The sequence below is a fragment of the Mus musculus genome, chromosome 5, assembly GCF_000001635.26.
Source record: "Mus musculus strain C57BL/6J chromosome 5, GRCm38.p6 C57BL/6J".
In the NCBI taxonomy this organism is placed as follows: domain Eukaryota; kingdom Metazoa; phylum Chordata; class Mammalia; order Rodentia; family Muridae; genus Mus; species Mus musculus.
In genome coordinates, this window is record NC_000071.6 from 148,657,505 (window position 1) to 148,681,252 (window position 23,748).

Below are 23,748 nucleotides of genomic sequence, written 5' to 3' on the forward strand. Positions count from 1 at the left end.
AACCCCAAGCCCAGGAAACCTAAACCCCACCTATGTCTCTTTTTGCCCAGCTATTAGCTGTTGGCATCTTTATTTACCAATCAGAAATAACTTGGGGCCAGGTCACAGGTCTACATGCAGACTCCAGGCCCTGAGGGGACTAGCATTGCAATAGACAACAAGACCAAACCCCAACATCTGTTGATACCTGCTTAAGGTCTTCATTTGTATAAATCTTTATATGCCGATATAAAATTTAAAATTAATTTTGTTGGGTATTGTGCCTATACAACTCATTTAAGAATACAAGATTCCACCCCAGTCTTTTTAATAGCTGCTATTACAAACTGTTTAAGAGAATTAAGTAATGCAAGCTAATAGTCAGATAGTCAAACTCATGGTCATATTAGATTCTAATTTAGTTGATTACAATAAAATATTTTCAAGGTTATTCAACAACAACCATTAAGGGGATGCTGTTTCCCACCATCTTTGTTTGTTATTGAGTAGGAAGGATATCAAGAAGCAAAGGCATTGTCTTAGCCCGGGCTGGGCTACTGCTGAAGCTGGGCCTCACACTCTGTTTGGCAGGGTAAGCCCTTTGGGTTGGAAGGACAAGCCAAAACCTAGTTGGGACTAATTTGAAGAAAACCACGGCCTTGAGTCAAGGTAGCTGATATTGTGCCAACACACTGGAGGCAATAAATTGACTGCACAGAGACTGTAACAAGGGAGACCTGGTTTAATTGGAACTCTTCTTTTCAAAATATCTGGAGTTTTGTTTTGTTGTTGGTTTTTTTCTTTACACAAAGCTTACATGAGTCAACAGAGAGATATGGTTGCTTTAAAAACCTCAAACAATTGTAGTTTGCATTAAATATTGTGTCCATAGTAGCAACTAAATTCAGTGGCCACAAGAGAGTATCACAGACAGGATTATTCAGAAAAGCAGGGCATGTATTTGGGCCCCTGGTGCTGGGCAGGGCAGTGTGATGCAGCATTGCTGGTATTCAGGAAGCCTCCATTGAGGGCCTCCAGCTCCACTCGTGGTGGACAGTCAAAGAGAAAGCAGTGGCTGTAGAGTTGGCACTCTCTGAGAGGAGGACTTAGGTTATAGCAGTCCACGCTTTTGGTAATCAATGCAGCCTCCAGAGAGCCCTCAGTCAGACTGGAAAGGGGTCTCTCTCTCTCTCTGTCTCTCTGTCTCTGTCTCTCTCTCTCTCTGTCTCTCTGTCTCTCTCTCTGCCTCTCTCTCTGTCTCTCTCTCTGTCTCTGTCTCTGTCTCTCTCTGTCTCTCTCTCTCTCTCTCTCTCTCTCTCTCTCTCTCTCTCTCTCTCTCTCTCTCTCTCTCACCTCCCTCCCCCAGTACCTAACCACACAAGGCAGCCCCACTGGGGCTTGAGTTTTAGAGGGCGCCTGTCATGTGCAAATCATAGCAGGTGTGCCAGATGCTCAAAGACACTGGAAAAGGATGCTAATTTCAAGGCTTTCTGCTCAAGATGTCTCATAACTCACGATCCTGAGAATGGGGAGGAAGGATCCAGATGCCGAAGGCTCCGGAAAACATGCTGTGGGAGCGCTCAGCTTGGAAGGAGGGTGGTGAAGAGATGAGGAGCATCTCCCAGTCTTAGAGTGTTTGAGGAGTAGTGAGGGAAAAGGAGGAAGAGAGGAGGGAGCAAGCATGAATGTGGCTGTCAGAGAGGTTTGAGCATATACGCAAACACAACCTTCTATAAAATACTGAGTGTTCAGTATGGAGAGGCACTTTGCAGAGAGTGTTCAGTATGGAGAGGCACTTTGGCTGTAGCAGATTCTACAAACATTGGTAAAGATCTCCAGAACTTTCCACCATTAGGTGGAAGGCTATCTGTATCTCAGGTTTCATTTGCAACCAAGATTCTATGTCCTGTCACTGGCCAGACTGTGTCCTGCTGAGAGACACAGTCCTGGCAGCAGGGCAGGAAATGGAGCATGATTCCCGGGTTCTGCGACTGAGTGCTTTTACACCAAAGTCCCCTCTGGTGTATTCCCGAAGACTGGTGCCTCTCTCTCGGGGACACTGTTTAAGAGGAAGCTTTTCCCTAAAGTGATAATATCATAAACCAAACCTCGTGAGAAGTTGAGCTTCTTTTGTGACAAAGTGAATGAAAAAGTCTGCAGTTCCTGGTGGCCATGCCCACCATAGACTAGGGTAGATCTGCGAAGGACTTGCTGTAACCTGGAAAGAACAGCTGAAAGAGGAAGGCAGAGGAAGGAGGGGTCCTGCCAGACAGTACACACACACACACACACACACACACACACACCACACACACACACACAGTGCACACACATGCAGTGAGCACACATATGCAGTGCACACACACACACACACACACACACACACACACTTAGAGAGAGAGACAGAGACAGACAGACAGACAGACAGACAGACAGACAGACAGCGAGTATGGTAATTCATACTGACTACCTGAAAAATAAAACACTGGAGCCAGTGAGATGGTTCAGTGGTAAAGGCACTTGCACAAAAGCCTGGCGACTTGAGTTAAAACCCTGGAGCCCGTGTGACGGTGGAAGGAGGTAACCGACTCAGCAGTATTGTCTTCTGACCTCCACACACACTCCACAGCATGCACACAATAATAAGTAATTTTTTTAAAAAAAAGGTGATTCAGTTCCATCTTTAACACATTTTTAGTTCAGAAAGCTGCTGCTGCCATGCACTGAACTCTTGGGGACATACAGTGTAACCCATGCTTCTGGTGTTCCTGGAATGTAGTTGTGTCTGATGCACAGTGAGCATCTCTGGAAACAGTGTGTGTGTGTGTGTGTGTGTGTGTGTGTGTGTGTGTGCTGAATGCTCGGTCACAGATGAACTGAGGCACCTGGGCAAGAACACAAAGACGTCTGCTTCCTCCTCCCATCTTCTTTTGCCCCAGCCAATCCTTCCTGTGCTCTGATCCCAGTACAGTGTCTTTAGCCATCTTCCATGTGTGTGACTTAAGTAAGAATGACTCCCGTAGGCTCATATATTTGGATATTTGGTTCCTAGTTGGCGGATTATTTAGGAAGGATTAGGAGATGTAACCTAACCTCGTTGGAGGAGGTGTGTCATTGGGGGTGTGGCCTCTGAGGTTCCAGAAGCCCATGATAGGTTTCTGCCTACATCCTGCAGACCAGATGTAAGCACTCAGCAACTGCTCCAACACCATCCCTGCCTGCCTGCCTGCTTGCCTGCTGGCTGCCATGCCCCACACCATGCTGATCATGGACTAACCCTCTGAAACTGCAAGCAAACCCCCAACTAAATAAAAAGTTTCTTTTTATAAGTTGCCTTGGTCATGGTGTCTCTTCATAGCAACAGGACAGTAACTAAGGCATAGCAACTCAGGTGGCCTGCATCCCCCCGACCCCCTGTCATTCAACAAAAGCTCATCTGGTCCCCATTGTGCGCTAGGCAGGGTGTAGGAGCTGGGGTACAGTAACACAAAGGGCAGCCCCCATCCCAGCCTCCCGGAACTCCTCCTGCAGCAGCTGTGAGTGAGAGTGGAGTCAGGGACTCCAGCCAAAGAGAACAACAGCCAAGCTACCCTTAAAGCCCCCAGATGAGGTCCAGTGATACTTTAACTGAAAATTAAACAAACAAGGTCTGTATGCCTCCCACCAGTTTCTTAAACCCTTTGAACAAGGGTTCAAACCAGTGGGGCTGGAGAAGTGATTCATTCAGTGGTGAAGAACGCTGGCTGCCCTTGCAGGAGACCTGGCTTCAGTTCCCAGCACACACGTGGCAGCTCACAAGCATCTGTGAATCCAGTTCCGGGGAATCTGCCGCCCTCTTCTGGTCTCCTTGGGAATTGCATGCACATGGTGCACATGCATACATGCAAAGTGCTCATGTCCATGAAATAACAAAACAAACAAGAAAAAACACAAACACTGCATCTAAGAGTAATGAGCAAACATAGGATTTAATCCAAGTTTTAGCAACTTTTTCCAAGACAGTAAAATGAGGCCTGGGAGATGGACTCAGTGAGTAAAGTCGGAATCCCAGAACCCAAGCAAAGCCAGATGTGACCATGCTATAATTCCAGTGCTCCTAAGACGAGATGGAAGTTGGATACAGGAGAGTTCCCAGAAGCTCATAGGCCAGCAAAACCTGGAGTATGCAGCATTGAACAACATATAGAAGGTGAAGAGGATGCCCAAGGATGTCTTCTATCCTCCACATGCACACCATCACACCCATCTGCCCAATACGCTCACCCCCTGCCTCTGCTACACACTTAAAAGTGTGAAACGAAGCACCACTTTTACCTGGCTCGACCAACATTATTGCAATAAACGTCACTATAGAGACCATACCTTACATGGACTGCATGAGCACAGTAAACATCACTATAGAGACCATGCCTTTGCCCACTCATCCTTGATTTTCTATGGGTTGACAAACCAAGAAGGTTTATGAGGCTCTGCGCAGTCTCAGTATTGAAAAGCTGAACCACCTTTTACTAAAGGACTTTCTATGCCTTGGACTGAAAACACACACACACACACACACACACACACACTGGTGAGAAAAAAAATGTGAATAAGAGGGTCTTAGTCAGCAGTGTGGCTTTTGAAGAAGCTGAAGAAAGGCTCTGAGACTCACAAAGGAAGGGAGAGAGGGTGGGAGGGAGCCTAGAAAGGACTACAGACCTCACTCAGTAGGTCCGCAGCTCTGGCACCAACACTTGAAAAATCCTGTGACTTTGTTGCAGATCTGCCTAGAGTCCCTGCTGTCTAGCTCCCTTCCGAGTTGCTGAGGATGAGCCTCTGGCGTTGAGACAGGGGGATGAGCCCCTGGCGTTGAGACCAGCTGGAATCTGCCCAGCACAAGGATCTTGAATAGCCAGAGGAGACAGAGCCAGGAGCAGATGGCTTGGGTGCTCCGAGTGTCTGGAACACATTCGACCCTTCTCAGATGTATCTCGGAGACACACTAGTTTCCTCTTTCTCAGCTGGCAAAGCAAAACATCTCAATATTCTCCATTCTCTCCATCCACGTGGTGTATTTTTTTTTAAAGCAGGGATGAGGCGAGGATTTACCAAGGCAAGAGCTGCTGAGCTGGGGAAACGCCTGTATCCCTCCCGCACGCGAGGGCTGGCGGAGTCCCGGAGAGATGTGGCGCCTCATGCCTGCCTTATATAAATATTGTAAGCATTGATATAATTGTGTTGGCAAACTGCTCCATATTCCGCAGAGAAAGAGAGCTACAAGGATACGGCTTTATTATTCATAACACGGTGTGCGCTTACTGTTGGGGGGGGGGCGGGAATACAGACAGCCTGAGGGCTGTAATTTCACACTCGTGTTCCTTCTGTGCTGGGCACCAGCAGCTTAGGTTTCTGTGTGTGAAAAATATGTTTCTTCACCACCACTGGCTCAGATACTTCGGAGGAGAAGGAAGGAGCAGAGAAAGTTCCAGAAAGGCAACCTGACTGCCCCAGTGAGACTTGTCGGAGCAGGACAGTAAAGAGGAACCTGAGCAAGGAAGTCTGAGCCCTCAGAGTTGGAGTCCTGTGTGCTGATTTGGGGTGGGGGTGGGGGTGGGGTGGGAGCTGGGGGCGTCGAGGGGCATCACAATAGCTGGAGAAAGAAAATCAAACCATACCTTGGTCTTAACACCTTAGGGAAATAAAAGTGAAGGAAGGTTTATTAAAACTGCTTCTTGTCCACATATCCTGTTCCTCTCGGAGGCCTTTCCTTTGAATAATTCACTCTTGTTTGGAGCACAGAGGCAGTCATGGGCAGCCTGATGCTGTACTAACTGTTAGTGGGGGATAGGAGACAGGCGTCCTGGGATTCACAGAAGAGGGAAGCCCCTCCAACTCAAACCAGAGGACAAGTGGAAGACGCATGGTTGGGTTTGGGGCACTGGAAGAAGCTAGAACATTGCCCAGAGGATAGAGGCTCACACCAGAAGAAAGGAAGGATAGGCACTTGGAGATATGGTGCAAGGTGGGGAGTTTCCCTGTGTAGGGTCCTTAGCTTATTGTCATGGCAACTGTTGAATAGTGACCCCAGGGTGAGAAAGAAAGATGTGTAGTCTCCCTCCTCAGGCAGATGCTGGTCAGCAGGAGCGCTCGCTTCCCTCCATCTGGTCCTTTCCTCTCAGTGCTTCATATTTAAATCAGCACAATTTGTAGCAACATATTTTACCCGGAGGATCCCAGGAAGCTGAAATGTTTGTGCAGGTTGGGAAGGAGCTTGCCGACTTGCTAGACTACGTGGAAAGATTGGAGCTGCTGTCCTGAGGAACTGGGATCCCATGCACAGAGAGATGCAGAGGGCAGAAATGGCTTCTCGGGGAAAGCCCGAGATGGATGAAGCTCCCATGGAGTCCTCCCCCCAACCTCCCATCATCACACTTTAACCGAGCCCATGCTGAAGCCATCAGACCCATTGCAACAGGCACCCTAAAACGAAAGAGCCGGGAGAGTCCCATCCTGGGGTAAGAGAAAGCCTTGGCTCTAGAGAGGAACTCACCTCAGAGGAAGAGCTTTCACAGTGTGTTGATGGTTTATGTCACAGTTATTATTGTTAGTTTTGAGAGGCTAACGTTACATCTAGGGCCTCCTGTATGGTAGGCAAGTGCCCTACTGCTCAGCAATACCCTAGCTCCTCACACAAGAACACCTGTTTCTTGGCATGTTTCCACCTTTTCTAGAAGATTCTGACACTGCTACAGGAAAGGTGGAGAGAAACTGGGGTAGCATGGATGGGGTCGTCTTTCTTTCTCTAATTTGGCCAAACTGCAAATAAGTCCATTTTCTTTTCTTTTTAATATAAATTTCTCTTTCTTTGGAATATCAGGAAACTGAGGTGCACGTTTATGGATGTAAATGCCAGATAATGACCCCAGGAGGCTCACTGAGCCTGGTACCCACCCACTTACAGGAAAGCTCCCCCTTGATTCTAAGCAGCTGACCTTGAGAGGATAGGGAGGCAGCTCCATGCCCGAGCTCTACTTAGCGTGCCTAATGTCTCAGGTTCAATTCCTGGTCTTTGTAAAGAGACAAACAGCTTGGGCTTGAGATTTGCAGTACAACCATCTCTTGGTGTCCACAGGAGTTTTCTGAGGATCAGGACCCAATATGATGTTTGAATTGAACCAACTTAAGCCCTCTGGTCCTCGAAGACATCTGTAGTTGACTTGGGAAGCTTAGTCCACTGTGAATGCTGTGTACGTGGCTACTGGGCTGAGCTGCTTAGGGAATAAATAGTAAGAAAGGGGAAGGCACCTGGAGCATTTTCAGGCACCCAGAATCTGCCCCACTTCCTTGTTCTGCAGGTGAGGCAGACCTGGGTTCTCCTGCTTCCTCTCCTCCAAGGCCAGGAGCTAGACTCATGGTTTCCATTTCCTTCCCAGGACACCTGAAGTTCCTAACAGAATGGATACAGTGACACAGCAGGGTATGAACATCAGCTCAGGTTACAAGCTCCCCGAGAAGTTCAAACAAGGAGCACAAGATACAAAGTCTAAATAGGACATCAGGATACAATATCCAGAGCTAGGAGAGGATTGAGAGGCATCTCCAGTGAGAATGGCCTCTACTGGCTCATATATTTACATATCCTGGTTCCAGTTGGCAGAACTGTTTGGGAAGGATTAGGAGGTATGGCCTTGTTGGAGGAGGTGTCTCACTGGAGATGAGCTTTGAGGTTTTAAAAGCTCATAGTAGACCCAGTCTCTCTCTCTCTCTCTCTCTCTCTCTCTCTCTCTCTCTCTCTCTCTCTCTCTCTCTGTCTCTCTCTCTCTGTCTGTCTATCTCTCTCTCTCTCTGTCTCTGTCTCTCTCTCTCTCTCTCTCTCTCTCTCTGTGTGTGTGTGTGTGTGTGTGTGTGTGTGTGTATGTGTGTCTACTGCCTTGAGATCAACATGTAAGCTCTCACCTACTGCTCCTGCATCTGCCTGCTTCCATATGTCTTGACCTGAGGATCTGAAGCTATAAGTAAACCCCAGGTAAATGTCTCCCTTTTAAAGTCACCTTGGTCACAGTGTCTCCTCACAACACTAGAACAGTGACTAAGACACTAGGTCAAAGAAAAGGAGGGTAGGGCCTTCAAAGATTGGCTTCAGGATTAGCCCAGTTCCTTCCCCAGACACTGGCCAAGATGCATGCACACCTTCAATCCAGCTCAGAAGCTGTCTTTGGCTGAAAGCCCGATCCAGCACACTTTCCAGAGCCAGGTTGTGAGCATCTTCTATGCCCACCTCTCCCACTGGGTACCCCTGCAGTGTGTCAGGGGCCCCACTTGTCCGTAGTCCCCAGGTTGCCTCTAGGGAATGGACCCTGGAGGAGAATGTTTTTCAAAAATTTTTGTTGGGCTAGAGAGATGGCTCAGTGGTTAAGAGCACTAATGGTAATGGCTCTTCCAGAGGTTCTGAGTTCAATTTCCAGCAACCACATAGTGGCTCACAACCATCTTTAATGGGATCCAATGCCCTCTTCTGGTGTGTCTGAAGACAGTGACAGTATAGTAGCATATATAAAATAAATAAATCTTTAAAAAATGTTTGGTTAGCAAAGACGCCACCCCCACCCCTAATTCTATCCCCAGTGAGAGTCATTTTATAGGCAGAAACAAAAGGTCCTTAAATGGGTGCATATTCCCCTAACAGGGCCACCAACAGGTTCTGTTTCCTTGGTCAAGTCTGAGATTTCTCCTGGAACTGAAAAAAAAAAAATCCCACTCACAGATTACACTCTAATCTAAAGGTCGGGCTGAGAGCTCTGAGAGCCAGCAAAGACCCAGCCGTCCAGCCCCTCCTCCCAGTTCCTCTCACCCACTCTTCCTGCCCTTGCCCAGTAGATTTCCTGTGCTTCCAGGAGCATCCCTTAACCAGAGCACTTCAAGCATTCCTCGATGCCTGCCACTGCGCTTCCCAAAGCCTGTCCCCTAGGGGTGACTTCCCCTATTCTTCCCACTTCTCTGTCCCCCATACAGGTACATTGCTGTCCTGCTCCCCTGGCTCTCCCTCTGCCACCCTTCCTCTTGTGTCCAAGTCTGTCTGGCTAATAGATTACTAATACCTGGTATCTGCTCTTTAGGAAATAGGACCGGACCACACTGAGACCACCTGGGTCCAGAAAGCAGTTTCAAGTTACTGAGCAGAGAAATTCCATCTTACAGGAAAAGGAAGGAAGGAAGGAAGGAAGGAAGGAAGGAAGGAAGGGGAAGGGAAGGGAAGGGAAGGGAAGGGAAGGGAAGGGAAGGGAAGGGAAGGGAAGGGAAGGGAAGGGAAGGGAAGGCAAGGCAAGGCAAGGGAAGGCAAGGGAAGGGAAGGCAAGGGAAGGGAAGGCAAGGGAAGGGGGGAGGGAGAAGAAAGGAAGGAAAGGAGGGAGGGAGGAAGGAGCCATAGGATGTGCTTAGGGAGAGGAGTCACATGACACAAATAGCACTAAGATGATGAGGCAGACAAAGCTCTCAGTGGACCACATGCAAGAAGCCCCAACCTCTGCTTACAGGCTTTAAAAGGTGTGAGTGAACTCCAGATGTGAGTGAGCTAAGGGTTCCCAACAGCATCCACGGGGAAGGCTGCATGTTGCCATCAAGCCCCTGACCCCTGACCTTGCTACCTCGCAAATGCTCACCGCAGGTCCCAGAAGACAGGAGAGAAGTGATGGATAGGCAAGGCTGCATTTCCGTTAACAGAGTGAACGGCCACATCAGTTCTCAGCTAAGGCTGGTGATTGAAGCAGGGGTCTCCCTGGGGTTCTTTCTCAAGTCACCACCCGTACCCACTCCTGCTCCCACATCGTTGCCTTCCAGGAAGAGAAAGGCAGAAAGCCCATCCCTACTCACTGGTCATCCCCAGCTGGCAGGAAAGGGTGCTCATGGGTTATGTAAGCATCATGGTGACCTCTATATGCATGAAAGGGTGATAGATGTGCAGCAGATGCCGGGAACTCTCTGTACAGGACAGTCTCTGCTGGGGAGGTTACTCCCCAGCAGCTCTTGCCTCAGGAGCACGGAGACTGCCCCAGACCTGGAGGCAGAGATGCCAACTGTAGTGGCTACTCCTGGTTGTCAGCTTGCCTATATCTGGAATGAACTACAATCTAGGATTGGAAGGCTCACCTGTGATCCTGATCAAACTGGGAGATACAAGTCTCTGACAGGGATCTTGGCATGGAGATCTTGAGGCATAGTGGCTATGAATCCCAGAAGATTAAGGCAGGGAGATCTCTGAGTTCAAGGCCATCTGAGACAAACCAAGTCCCAGATCCAGGCATGGTGGCATACACCTTTAATCTGGGCCACACCTTCTGCTGGAGACCTACATAAGGACTTTGGAAGAAGGAAGATTCTCGCTCTCTCTCTAATTCACCTGCTTACCTTGTGGGACTGAGCAACTGCTAGATCCTTGGACTTCTGTTCACAGCTGCTGCTGACCATTGTTGGGGAGTTGGACTACAGACTGTAAATCATCAACAAATTCCCTTACTATATAGAGACTACTCATAAGTTCTGTGACTCTAGAGAACCCTGACTAATACAGAAGATGGTACCAGCATAGTGGGGTATTCCTGAGATAACCTGACCATGTTTTAGGGATGACTGTGGAACTTTGGGCTAGAAGTCCATTCAGTGTTAAGAGCTCTGTGGGATGTTGTGTAAGAGCTTGGAAGATAATGTTGAGAACAGTGCAGAAGATGGAGGCCTGGCTTGTGAAATTTTAGAGAGAAGATTAAAGACTCTTATCAGGGCCGTTGCTATTTTGGTTGTGAAGAGTCTGTGGTTTTGGTTAGCTGGGGCTGAAGAATCAGCTGTGATTAACAAGATACCAAAACTACGAAAGGGAAATTTTTGCATTACTGGGACTATTGATGCTGGTTAGCTAGAGCTAAGAAATTAGCGGTGATTAAGAAGAGACCAGCATCATTGAGGTGATATCTTCTGGGAAGTGTTTTCTGAGAGCACAGAGGTTGTGTTCCAGAGAGAGCCAAGGTTGTACTTTGTGCTCTGGCTGGGCTTGGTAATGTGCAAGAGTCACCCAGGTGGTACTGGTTTTGAAGGCATGAAGGGGTCACGCAGAGCAGCTGAGGCTCGGCACTGTGAGAGGCCATGGAAGTCCATTGGTGAAGGTGCAGCCTCGGTTGCAATTGATGGCACAGGACTGAAGGGGTCATGCAAAGAAGTTAAGGCTTGTCACCATGAAGAGAGCCTATGAGAGACTATTGATGAAGCCTAGTTGCAGTGGAAGACAGCAGTGTTTTGGAGATGCCAGTACCATGAGATGACCACCAAGAACAGCAGCAGCAGTGGAGTACAGGCAACTGAAGCCTAGAAGACAAGGTGTGTTCTACAAGGGGGCAGGGCTGGAGAAGTGATCCAAGCCCTTGGAGGAATCCAGAAGATCGTGAGTGGATCCCATAAACTGGATGGTGGGAGTTTGATTTTGCTTTTGATTGTGACTGTGCCCTGATATTTTCCTCTCTTGAAGTAAGAAGGTATTTTAGTGGAGTCCACAGTTAAGAGACTGAATTTTTAAAAGACTTTGAATTTTAAAAGATATTGGATATTTTAAAGGACTCCCCTCTTAAGAGCTCAGGCACCTTTGCTGGGAAGGTTGGTGTCTTAGTCAGGGTTTCTATTCCTGCACAAGCATCATGACCAAGAAGCAAGTTGGGGAGGAAAGGGTTTATTCAGCTTACACTTCCACATTGCTGCTCATCACTAAAGGAACTTTTAATATGTAAAGACTGTGGGACTTTTAAAGTTATTTGGATCTTGGAGATGAATAAGAAAGTAAGGGTTGAGGCTTAATAGTGATGTGTTTGTGTGTCAAGTTGACAAGGGGTCAATTGTATTGGCTGGTTTTGTGTATCAACTTGACACAAACTGGAGTTATCACAGAGAAAGGAGCTTCAGCTGAGGAAATGCCTCCATGAGATCCAGCTGTAAGGCATTTTCTCAATTAGTGATCAAGGGGGGAGGACCCATGGTGAGTGGTGCCATCCCTGGACTGGTAGTCTTGGGTTCTATAAGAGAGCAAGCTGAGCAAGCCAGGGTAATAAGCCAGTAAGTAACATCCCTCCATGGCCTCTGCATCAGCTCCTGCTTCCTGACCTGCTTGAGTTCCAGTCCTGACTTCCTTTCGTGATAAACAGCAACATGGAAGTGTAAGCTGAATAAACCCTTTCCTTCCCAACTTGCTTCTTGGTCATGATGTTTTGTGCAGGAATAGAAACCCTGACTAAGACACCAACCTTCCCAGCAAAGGTGCCCGTGCCCTTAAGAGGGGAGCCCAGATCTCTCAGCCTTGCCTCTGGGGTGTCCCAACCTTTGGCATCATCTGCACTTGAAACACCCCAGACCCATTAAAACAGAACTGCAAAGAGTTTTGCTCAAGAATTAGATTGACATTAAAATGTATTTGGAAATAATCTCAAACTTAATAAAAATGCAAAGAATACCCACATACCCTTAACACTGTGAACCAATAAATGACTTTAATCTGTTTGATTTGTTATTTCTGTTCTTTATGGGCATACCCCAACATAGACAATATTTTAAGATAAATTCTGAACCATTTGAAGGTTAATTACACCATGATCTTCTACCTCCAAGTATTTCCGTGTGCAATCCCTCAAAACATAAGGGTTTTGCTATACCACCACGGTGATGTACAACCTTAGCACACTTAGCATTTTTACAGTCGGGATGCTTTGAACTCTCCAGATGAGTCCAGTTGCAGCCACTGAGCACATACGAGTCCCCCACCCCTACCCCAGGGCCTCCATACCTGATACAGGAAGTAGAGAAGAAGTTGACAGCTCACCTGCACATACATTCACCCTATTGGATCTATCACCAGGAGCAGAGTGGTTTGTGCAGGTTCGAGAGAAATGTGGGGTCCAGGGTGTCTGGAATTCAGGGTGCCTGGGTCTCAGGGTGTCTGAGGCTCAGAGTGTCTCAGGTCCAGGGTGTCTGGGGTCCAGGGTATCTAGGGTCCAGAGTATCTGGGGGCTTCTAGGGTCCAGGGTGTCTGGGGTCCAATGTGTCTGGGGTCCAGGGTGTCATTTTCCTTGCTTCTCTTTCTTTCCCATTTCCCCAGAGCAGCTGTGGCCCAGGCTTATTCTTTAAGTAGCAGGTGATTATTAATAATCTAATATAACACAATGATCTATTGAGAAATTACCCTGAGCTCTGTGCAAACTACCTTGACCTTTTATAACTAAAATGAGTATTTATTTTCTCTTTTTCAAGGAACTCATCCTCGTAGCCAAACTCCAGGACAGGCCACTCCATCTGTCACCTGCTGTGTTTGAGCTCCTGAGAGGTGTGGGGCTAGAGAGATGGCTCAGCGGTTAAGAGGACCCAGGTTCAACTCCCATCCAATAAGGTCAGGATGGCTGTGTAGAGCTGGCTACAATGTCCAGAGCCAGCAGGGCCAGGTGGGGTCCTCCAGCATTGAGCCTGGCCTGGAATGCACTAGGAAAATGGCAGGCAGTATCTAACTGCTTGGCTAAGTCTCTCAGCTGGAGCCAAGTTCCTAGAAAGCAATCAGGACAGGCTGTGGACAACCTTGTAAGGACTATAAGAGATGAGCTGCAGGATCCAACACCCTCAAGCTCCAACTTGGCTGTGCTCTTAAGAATGGAAGGGAGATGGGCCAGATTGATACTCAATTTCCAGACAGCTTGCAGAGCCTCTGTGTTTCTTAAGTGCCACGGGGCAATGGATTCCTGCAACCACGTACATGCAGGGTACAGCGTCTGGCTCCAGTGGAGTCGGGCAGATGTGCCTTTCCCCTCACAAAATCTGTTTTTGTATCTAAAGCTAGTATCAGGAGCATTTCAGGCTGCTTGTGGTGGGTGGCTCTGAATCCTCTGAGGCCAATAGCAAAGCTGTTTGAATTTGCATATGTGCACTACCCTGGGGGAGGGAAGCCTCTATGTTTGTGCAGATCTGTAAAGGGTGTTTGACCCAGAAAATAATGTCACTGTGCTGGGGTCTAAGAGGTATCTGTGAGCGCCCGACTCGCCAGCAAAGCAGACGCCACAACAGGATCCTTCTGCAACACGTTTATTGGAAGAGCATTTACTGTGTAGGCAAGAAGACCTGAGCCCAGAACTGGTGCTGCTTATATAGGCCTAGGAGAGGCGTGTCTCACACCCAGATTGGTTATGCATTCTACCTCATTTGCATGTTCCTCATCTGATTGGTTATTCTCTCTCAGCACCTCACTGAGCCTCATTATCATACCTCATTTGCATGTCTCTCATCTGATTGGTTATTCTCTCTCAGCACCTCACTGAGCCTCATTATCATGCCCAGGCCAGGCAGTGACTTGGTGAAAAACTTTACTGCATATGTACACATTGGTTGTTTACCCAGACTTGTGCATGGTGGCCAGCGGTAGCTAGCGCAACCTTGTAATGGCATATGTGGCTTCCCACAGGTATCATTATTGGTGATATTAAAACTCAGCAAAATGCCAGTGCAGGAACTGAAACTGGGTCCCCAATGGGATTCCCTCAAGGGTGGGGTCCCTCTACCTGGAACTCTCTGGGGTCCCATAGCTTCTATGTCTTGTGTTTGCTTGGGCCCTACTGCACTGCAAGTACCAAAATTGTCAGTTATCAGTCTCTGCTTGGCTTCTGGTGTGGGCTTCAGGCTGCCCCATCTCTGGAGATAAGTGCCTGGCACACTTCCACCATCACCATCACCATCACCACCACCACCACTATCACCATCACCTCCTCTTCCTCTTCCTCCCTCCCCCTTCACCCCCCTCCTCCTCCTCTTTCTCTTCTTCTATGTGTATGGGTGTTTTGCCCACGTGTACATATATGTACCACATGTGTGTAGTGGCCACAATGGCCTGCAGAGGGCGCCAGATCCTCTGTAATGAGAGTTACAGACTGTTAAATGCCCCCTGTGTGGGTGCTGGGAACCAAACCTAGGACCTCTGGAGACTCAGGCAGTGCTCTTAACCACCAAACTGTCTCTCCAGTCCCTGCCAGGCTCACGTTATGACAACTCACCACCCTGATAACTAACCTGGTCTCAAAAGAAGCATATTAATCCCTTCTTGAGGGAAGCAGTCCCACACACTACCTCTCAAAAGTCCACCACCTACCCAGATTATCACATTGTGTTTATAATGTCTTGAGCCTCCAAAAGAGTTTTGGTAGCCGACCGTTTAGTTTTGAATTGTAGTGTGCCATACAAGCCCTCCCAGACAGATGTGACGACATCTGCAGGAGTTCAGATCACGGAGCAGAGGTCTTTGAAAAGCAGGTGTTCCAGAACTCAACTTGGGTATGATAAGCAGCAGTTCCAAACGCTTGTGGCAACGTCCAGAGCAGGGGCGAGATCCCAAATGAGCACTCAGTTGAGCTTCCTGCTAGAGGTCTGTGAACCCCTCCCCTGTACCTCACGCTGACTGCGAGACACTGTCCAAGCCACATAGTAGCTTCCTCCATAGCTGAACAGAAAACAGTTGCCCGGGAAACGGTTTCACTCTTCCATGAGGTACTACTGACAGGAATTTGTTTCTATCACTCTTTTGAGTGCCCAGGGACCCTTGCCTGAGTGTCTCTGTCTCAGAGGAAGGCAGCCTGCCTTCCCAAGCAAGGCAGACTGTGAGCCATTATTTATATCAGCTTGAGGCATTTCACTCTGTTCCTATTTTTCTGAGTGTGTGTGTGTGTGTGTGTGTGTGTCTTTTTTCTTTCTTTTTTTTAAATCACAGTGGCCACTACTAAATTTCATCACGTGCTTTTCCTTTACTGATTTATCAAACCATGGTTTTGGTTTGTTTGTTTGGTTGGTTTTTTTTCCTGTTATTTTAATGGATTACACTGTGGGCTTGCAATACTAAATCAACCTGAGATAACCCCTCCTTTATTTGTGGGATATGATTAATCCCTTTGACATGTAACTGAATCTTATTGGCATCTCAAGAGTGTTTATATGTTCTTGAGTGCCATTGATACGTGAATTTCTTTTCTGTATCTATTTCAGGAGCAGCGTAAGACCAGCTTCACAAAAGGAATTGGGAAGTTGGTTTCCTTACCCTGTTTCTTCAAGATATTCTGTAGAGCGTCAATTTCCCCCAGTGGCCCCAGCAGAAACTACCCAATTAGGAAAGAAGGCCGCAGGCACCATTTGCTTCTGATATACACAATTATTCACACATTGTTTCATTCCAGCAGGCATGTGTCTTTCCTGAAACAAATTGCTTTCCAGATCCTCTGCCTTCTAGTCCCAAGGGTCATTAGATCACTAGGTCACTAGTGTGGCCGGTGAGTGAGTGGCCCAGAAAACCTGAGAGAGGTTCAGAAGCCACAGCTACAACAGCTACAAGGTTACAACTTGGGCGAGAAGAATGTATGGGGTCGCCATAGTGTGCTTGCTTTCTCCAGTGAGCCCTGACTCCATTCACAGTGTGATCTTATTTTGCATTTGAAGCCCTACTGTTCCCAGCTGGAGGAAGGGCAGGAGTTATTGCTCTCCTGAACTGATTGATCCTTGTACTGACAGTCGTCGGTCGTCCCTTTCTTGCAGCTGCTGGGCATTTTGTGCCATTACCTGATTAAGTAGCAGATGCAGTGAACTTGGCAGACAACTTCCTATCTGGTGTGATCTGAAATGGAAGCTGTTTTGTCAGTTCATGGACCCTTTCCTGAAGCAAACTGAAAGGAAGTGTGGCGAAAGTGGCAAACATTACTTGCTGAAATCCAGATCTTCGGACCCCGAGGCCCAGCCATCCTCTGTGTGAGTAGCCGTCAGAGGCTTTATATTTAGGCCGAGCCCGGACTCTTTTCTTTACTGGAGAACACTTTTTACTTCAGAGGATGATTGCAAAACTTTAACACTGTCACGTGTGTATTTGGCGCTTTCCCTGCTGTTGTGACAAAGCACTAAGACCAAGGCAACTTACAGAAGCAAGAATCCATTGTTGTAGCAAGTGCCAGGAAGCTGCGAGATCTCACCAACAAGCACCTCGCGGAGAAGAGAGGGAACCGGAAGTGTGGCTGGGGCTGAGGAGGCAGTGGCTCTAAAGGAGCGTCAAGGCAGGAGGCTGAAGAGGTAGCAAAGCCAAGCGGGATGGGGGCGGGAGTGGTGGTGGGGGTGAGCAGATGGGAAGGGAGCAAGAGCAGCGAAGAAGGAGAAAGTTTAGTTCCCAAAGAGCTGGGCTGCTCACTTGGTTTTGGCAGGCATGGAAAGCTAGTCTTTAGGAGAGACGTGACAGGACTTTTTAAAACAGGTTCTCTTTAGAAAGGAGAAGAGATAGGCTCAATAGAGAGCATGCTGTCTTCACAGGGCACCTCAAACTCACCAGGAAACAATCACAGAAGCAATGCAGATTCTTGACTCCTGTTGTGTCTGAAGTTCTGGCCCTGGACTTTACACTTTAAGTAAACTAGCTGTCGATCAGTGGCATCCTGAACCCCTGAGCCATAGAACTGAGCAGGTTCTGAATGCTCCCTTCTTCTCTTCTCCCCTTCCCTCCCCTTCCCTCCCCTTCCCTCCCCTTCCCTCCCCTTCCCTCCCCTTCCCTCCCCTTCCCTCCCCTTCCCTCCCCTTCCCTCTCCTCCCCTCTCCTCCCCTCTCCTCTCCTCTCCCCTCCCCTCCCCTCCCCTCCCCTCCCCTCCTCTCTGCTTCTTCTTCTTCCTCCTCCTGCTCTTCTGCTTCTCCTCCCTCTCCCTCTCCTTCCCTCCTCTTCTTCTTTGGGCATCTTTTTTTGGATACTTTCCTGCTTTCTTCTTTGTATACTGTTCATTCAGACCTTTTGTCCACTATTAAACTTGGGATCTTTCTTATTTTTGCGTTTTAAGTGTAAATTGTTGAGGGCTGGAGAGACAGTTCAGTGGTTAAGAGCACTGGCTGCTTTTGTAGATGACCCAGGTTAGTTCCCCCCGGCATCCACATAGGAACTCACAACCATACATAATTCTAGTTTTAGGGAATCTGACGCCGTCTTCTGGCCTCTGTGTGCACTGCACCCCTATGGTGCACAGGCAGACACACAGGAAAATGCACACATAAAACAAATAAACTTGAAAATATATATTGTATATTTTGTGTTGGGAGCCAAAACTAAATTCTTTATAATAATCCAAGTGAAAAAGATGACCACCAAGTCTTAAGACATAAAGCTGAACCTCCTCCCCAAGCTGACTAAATCCAGACAAAGGTCACCAACAGACTGTTCCAGTTGACCCCCTCCCCAAGCTGACTAAGTCCAGATGAAGGACACCAACAATTACACAAGATGACTCCAGACCTGACTGACGCTCTTGCGCACGCCAGACTTGCCAGCAAGAACGACGCTGCAACAGGATCCTTCTGCACACGTTTATTGGGAGAGACTGATTGCAGAGGCGAAGAGAGACCCCAAGCCCAGAACTGGTGCTGCTTATATAGGCCTAGGAGAGGCGTGTCTCACACCCGGATTGGTTATGCATGGGTTATGCTTACCACCTCATTTGCATGTCTCACATCTGATTGGTTAACATGTCTCTCATCTGATTGGTTAACTTGTCTCTCATCTGATTGGTTAACTTGTCTCTCATCTGATTGGTTAACTTGTCTCTCATCTGATTGGTTAACTCTCAAAACCTCATCTTGGCAAGAAACTTTACTGCCTATGTATGTGTGGTGGCCAGTGGTGGCCAGTGCCACCCTGCAACGGCACATGTGGCTTCCCACATCTCCCCCTTTTGTTTTAATAAAATGAGGCTGGACTAGGCCTGTGCAATTATGTCCATCCACCGTGGCTGCTGTTTTAGGTCGTTCCTCTAATGTCACAGCCTTACCCGTCATAGGGTAACCCTATCGCCACTGGGTCCCGTGTCTTAGGTTGGTCTGTGCATGAGGAAAGTTGCCCGTCTCTGGATACCGCAGTTCTGTGTGACAATAGCTGCTAGATGACCTAGGGCGAACTCTACAAAAGAGGCCAGCCAAAAAATGAATTAGTAGGGAAGTCATGATCACCCTATCGCGTACAATGAGGAAACCTCAGTGATGTGCAAGGGCTGATCAATGATCGTTGAGTCTCTCTCATTCCAGTGCAATGGATCTATAAATCCATGGGGTGCAAGAGCAGAGAACTCAGATGCCGACTAATTCTTGAGCATAGATAACCAAACTTCAGGGGAGGTGCTGTTTTCAATAGCTAAAAGTGCCTAAGTTATAATCACCTTGTCACGTTTTTGTTGGGTTCTGAACTTGCATACCAACCAGAGCATGAACACCAGTCCACAGCATATGGCAGCACCAAACAAAATCACTCCCACCCATTCCTTAAAGTAAGAAAAAGCAGAGGTAAGCCAAGAGGTAAAATTGCCAACAATGACGGGTTCTATTTGAGTTCCATTAAGGCTTAAAATCTGGCATTAGATGTAAAGAATTGAGGAAACACCTGAATGCGTCAACAGCATGGTTTCAGGAACACAGAGCTCTTCAGTTCTCACTAGCGGGAGCACCCCCAGCCACAGGAACATCCACGTCCTCATAGCTCTGCTTGCTTTGAATTGCTCTGGTCAGCCGTTCTGGGACCCACAGCTGTTGTCGGTGATCCTGAGGAAACACACAAACAGACCCTCTTGCCCACGTCAACACTGTCAACACAGGTGAGCAATGATTTCCACGCCCTTATGGCAATCTGATTCACCTACTCAAACACCTGCACTGGATGTCCTGTCTGTTGTTGTGCAAAGCGACCTTGACCAAGCAGCATATCCTTATCCCATGCTGGATTTCCTGCAGCAGAGTTAGACGCTGCCTGTTCATTTGCAAATTCAATAAGGAAGGCTTTCCGATCTAAATACTGCCCAGGTGAAAGGCATGCCTTCACCAAGACTGCCCAATCAGACGGCATCATGCAGTGTCTATTCAAGGTCTCTACCTGAGTCACAGTATAGGAGGCAGTTAAGCCGTACGTCTGCATGGACTCAGCCAAATTCCTGATTACTTTGAAATCTAGAGGCTCATGATATCTCTGCCTTGCTTAGTCGGTGAAAATAGGACATCCCAGCAAGGAGAATCTAACCTCTCTCCAAACCTCCGGACAGAAGGTCTGCCTATAGGTGGCTGCTGAGGAGGCATAGGGAGGGGGCGCAGAAGCTAATTCGCCTTCCTCCTCCGCCTCGGCTCTTTTATTTTGTCCTTTCTGTCCACCTGATAACACTGTGTCTCCTTTCTTTTTCTTTCTTTTTTTTTAAGCCCTTCTCCTCTTCCGACATACTCTCTTGTTGCTCTGTAAGGATTTTCTGACCTGTCTTGACTGCCTCTACACACAGTTTCAAACAGTAACAGAGTCCATATATCAGAACAAACAAGACCAAAACTATCAGACCTACCCACAAAGAGTCAATGGGAGAAAAAAGCATAACTCATGAACCTTAACATGTCCCAAAGCCGGGAACCTTATCGTCTCAATCCTTTCTTTCCTTCTCTTCTCTCTTTCCCTTCTCTCCTTCCTTTCTTTCCTTTCTTTCCTTTCCTTTCCTTTCTTTCCTTTCTTTCCTTTCCTTTCCTTTCCTTTCCTTTCCTTTCCCTTTTCCTTTCCTTCACTATTTCCTTTTCTTTATCACTGATTCCTTCATTTTTCCTCCCTTTTCTTTTCCTTTTTCTTAAAAAAACATATCCCCCTTTAACGCGGGGATCAATTTGGGAGACTTACTGGTACCACCGTTCCTCAGCTGAAGAGTTCTGAATCCACGCCGGATCCTTCTCAGCAGTCTGTTTTACGGGAACACTTTATTAACCGCTCCTTCCCCGTGATGCAGTTCTGAATCCTCCCTGTAGCAGGGGGTCTTCGCTCGTGCCTGAAGATGTTTCTTTTCCCGGATTTTGGCACCACTTCTTGCACGCACCCGACTCACCAGCAAGAATGATGCTGAACAGGATCCTTCTGCACATGTTTATTGGGAGAGACTGATTGCAGAAGCGAAGAGAAACCCCAAGCCCAGAACTGGTGCTGCTTATAAAGACCTAGGAGAGGCGTGTCTCACACACGGATTGGTTATGCATGGGTTATGCTTACCACCTCATTTGCATATCTCACATCTGATTGGTTAACATGTCTCTTATCTGATTGGTTAACTTTTCTCTCATCTGATTGGTTAACTTGTCTCTCATCTGATTGGTTAACTCTCAAAACCTCATCTTGGCAAGAAACTTTACTGCCTATGTATGTGTGGTGGCCAGTGGTGGCCAGCACCACCCTGCAATGGCGCATGTGGCTTCCCACATGACACAAACAGCAGATGTCATAACCACAAGATGTACTTTTAGATATCATACTTCCCCTTGTAGTCACCAAGGAAAATTACCACTGCTCCCCACTGCCCTTCTGCGTAAGGGTTATTTCCCCTTTGATCTTTTTGTATAAAAACTACAAGCTTTGCTGAATACAACGAGGCCTTGACAAGATTCAGATTGGCTCCGTCTCTTTTCTGTGCTTGGCCTCCGTTTCTCTCTCACCCCACCCCCCATTTAGTTTTAGGAGCAGTCCCCTCGAGACCCACGAATAACTGGGCCTGCTGGACGGGTCAATTTTGGGTGCAAATTGTTTATCAGGTATGCGAATCACGAGTATTTTTCTTCCAGGATGTAGCTTTTTGTTTTATTCTCTGAACAGTCTCTTGCACAGCTAAAAATGTTTGATTTTAATGAGACCAACTCTACCCATTCTTTCATGGTTTGTGTTTTTCATCTCAAATAAAATCTACTGTATTTAAAGTTTAAATCTACTTATTTAAAGTTTATAACATGAAGATGGGACAGTATTGATGTCTGTGGCCCACATTACCACCAAGGGCCATGTGGATGTCCATGGTCTGTGCTGCAGCCTGAACCCACGTTGATGTCTATAGGCTGTGCTTCCACCATAGGCCATAATTATACGGGGGACCTTCGAGCTGCCCTCTGTGGCCATGGTAATGTCCGGGTCCTACTGGGTTCTACTGCAGCCAGGGACAGTCTGTGTCAATGTCCGTGACCTGTGTTGTCACTGAAGGCCATGTGGATGTCTGTGGGCTGTGCAGCTGTCATGGGCCATACTGATCTGAGTGGCCACCTGAGGGCCATGGTGAAGCCCACAGTCTGGGCTGCCTCCAAGGGTCTTGTAAGGGTCTGTGGTCCACTGTAATCAGGGGCTGTGTTTGTGGTCTGTGCTGTCACCAGAAACCACGCAGAGGCCCATGATGGTGCTCTAGCTGACTGAAGAGCAAGGAGGTTACTTTCGCTGTGATATCGATGACAGCAGATGCACAGCTGCAAGGAAGGGACATGGAAGGTTTCTGTGACAACCCCATCCTCCTCCTGCCCCCACCCCCAAAGTAACAGCTAGACAGGAAGCCACTGAAGAGAACTCTTATAACAGTGTGACAGAGATGCTGAAGTACTCTCCACAACGGATGGCTTCAGGCAGAGGTGTGGGGGGAGGACTCAGTTCTATTCAAGGGACAGACCACTGGGAGAGTGACCATGCCCCAGTCCAATGAGTATATAAATAACACAAATTGGACTTGTTTCTTTTTTAATTCTTATTTTTATTTTTACTTTTTTTGGCTGGGGGTGGGGTGGGGTGGGGTGAGGTCACAAGTCGGGTCAGACAATAAAAGATTGGGAAGTAAATGTGATCGGGGTACGTGATGTGAAACTCCCAGAGGATCAATAAAAATGTTATGTTCCAAATAAATAAATAAATAAATAAAGTTTGTAACATTCAAGGTCCTCTAGGTTTCCTCCTGTACAGTTGTCATAGTTACCTTCCGCTAGGAGAAAGGGAACCAAAATTGAGGTAACACACATTGATTGGCCTGTGGCCACCGGTTTTTGATCAATTATTGATACAGGACGGTCCAGACCCAGGTAGGTAGTGCCATTCCTGGGTAGGTGGGCCTGAGCTCTACTGGAAAAGCAGCTGAGAGAGTCAGAGGGACGGACTTACATTCAAGCCACAAGCCACGGTGTGGCCTTGGGGCTCACCCCTTTCTTCTCTCCTAAGAGGCGGAGCAGATAAGCATCTATCACTCATTGGCTCCCTGGGGAATCACATGTTAAATGAACCCACCCACCTTTCTGTGGTCTCACCGTTTCCCAGAATCCACTCTCTTCTTGCCAGTGTCCCACCCCCTACTTCCTGCCTCAGCTCATTGGCTATCTTTTTTAATTGACAAGTGATGTGTGTGAGACACTCTCTCTATACCTTTCTCTCTTATTCACCAGTCTATGGGCAGTTCACTCCCGTGAACCTTTGGAGGGTGAAGTGGAAACTTCCTTCTGTCCTTACTGTTCACAGGTCCACATGTTCCAGAACATTCCAATGTTTATGTTAAGCAGGTACAGTTCCCTGTAGCTCAATTGTCTCTAATAGCACTGTTTAAATATATATATATATATATCCATTCTTGTAACATTATCTTTTGTTTTCATGTGCCAGAGCCACACGTACTTAAAAATGTCACAAGCAATCAAAGAGGTAACAAGCAAGCCCGAGATTAAATCTTTCCCCACACAGCTCTGGAAATGCTTTACAAACACAAAATGCCAAATCCGACATGGGTAGACTCTCCTTCATTTTTGTTTCTGTTGAGAGCAATAATTAGCTTGACATTTCTGATGGTAATCTGCTAACAAGTACGAAACTTATTAAGTCTTCAAGCGTGTGTGGCATTTTGACCCAGCCCAAGGATACTGCCTATTTTAGCATCAAGAAAGAACTTCAAGAATATTGAGTGCACTTAGTATTGTACTTAT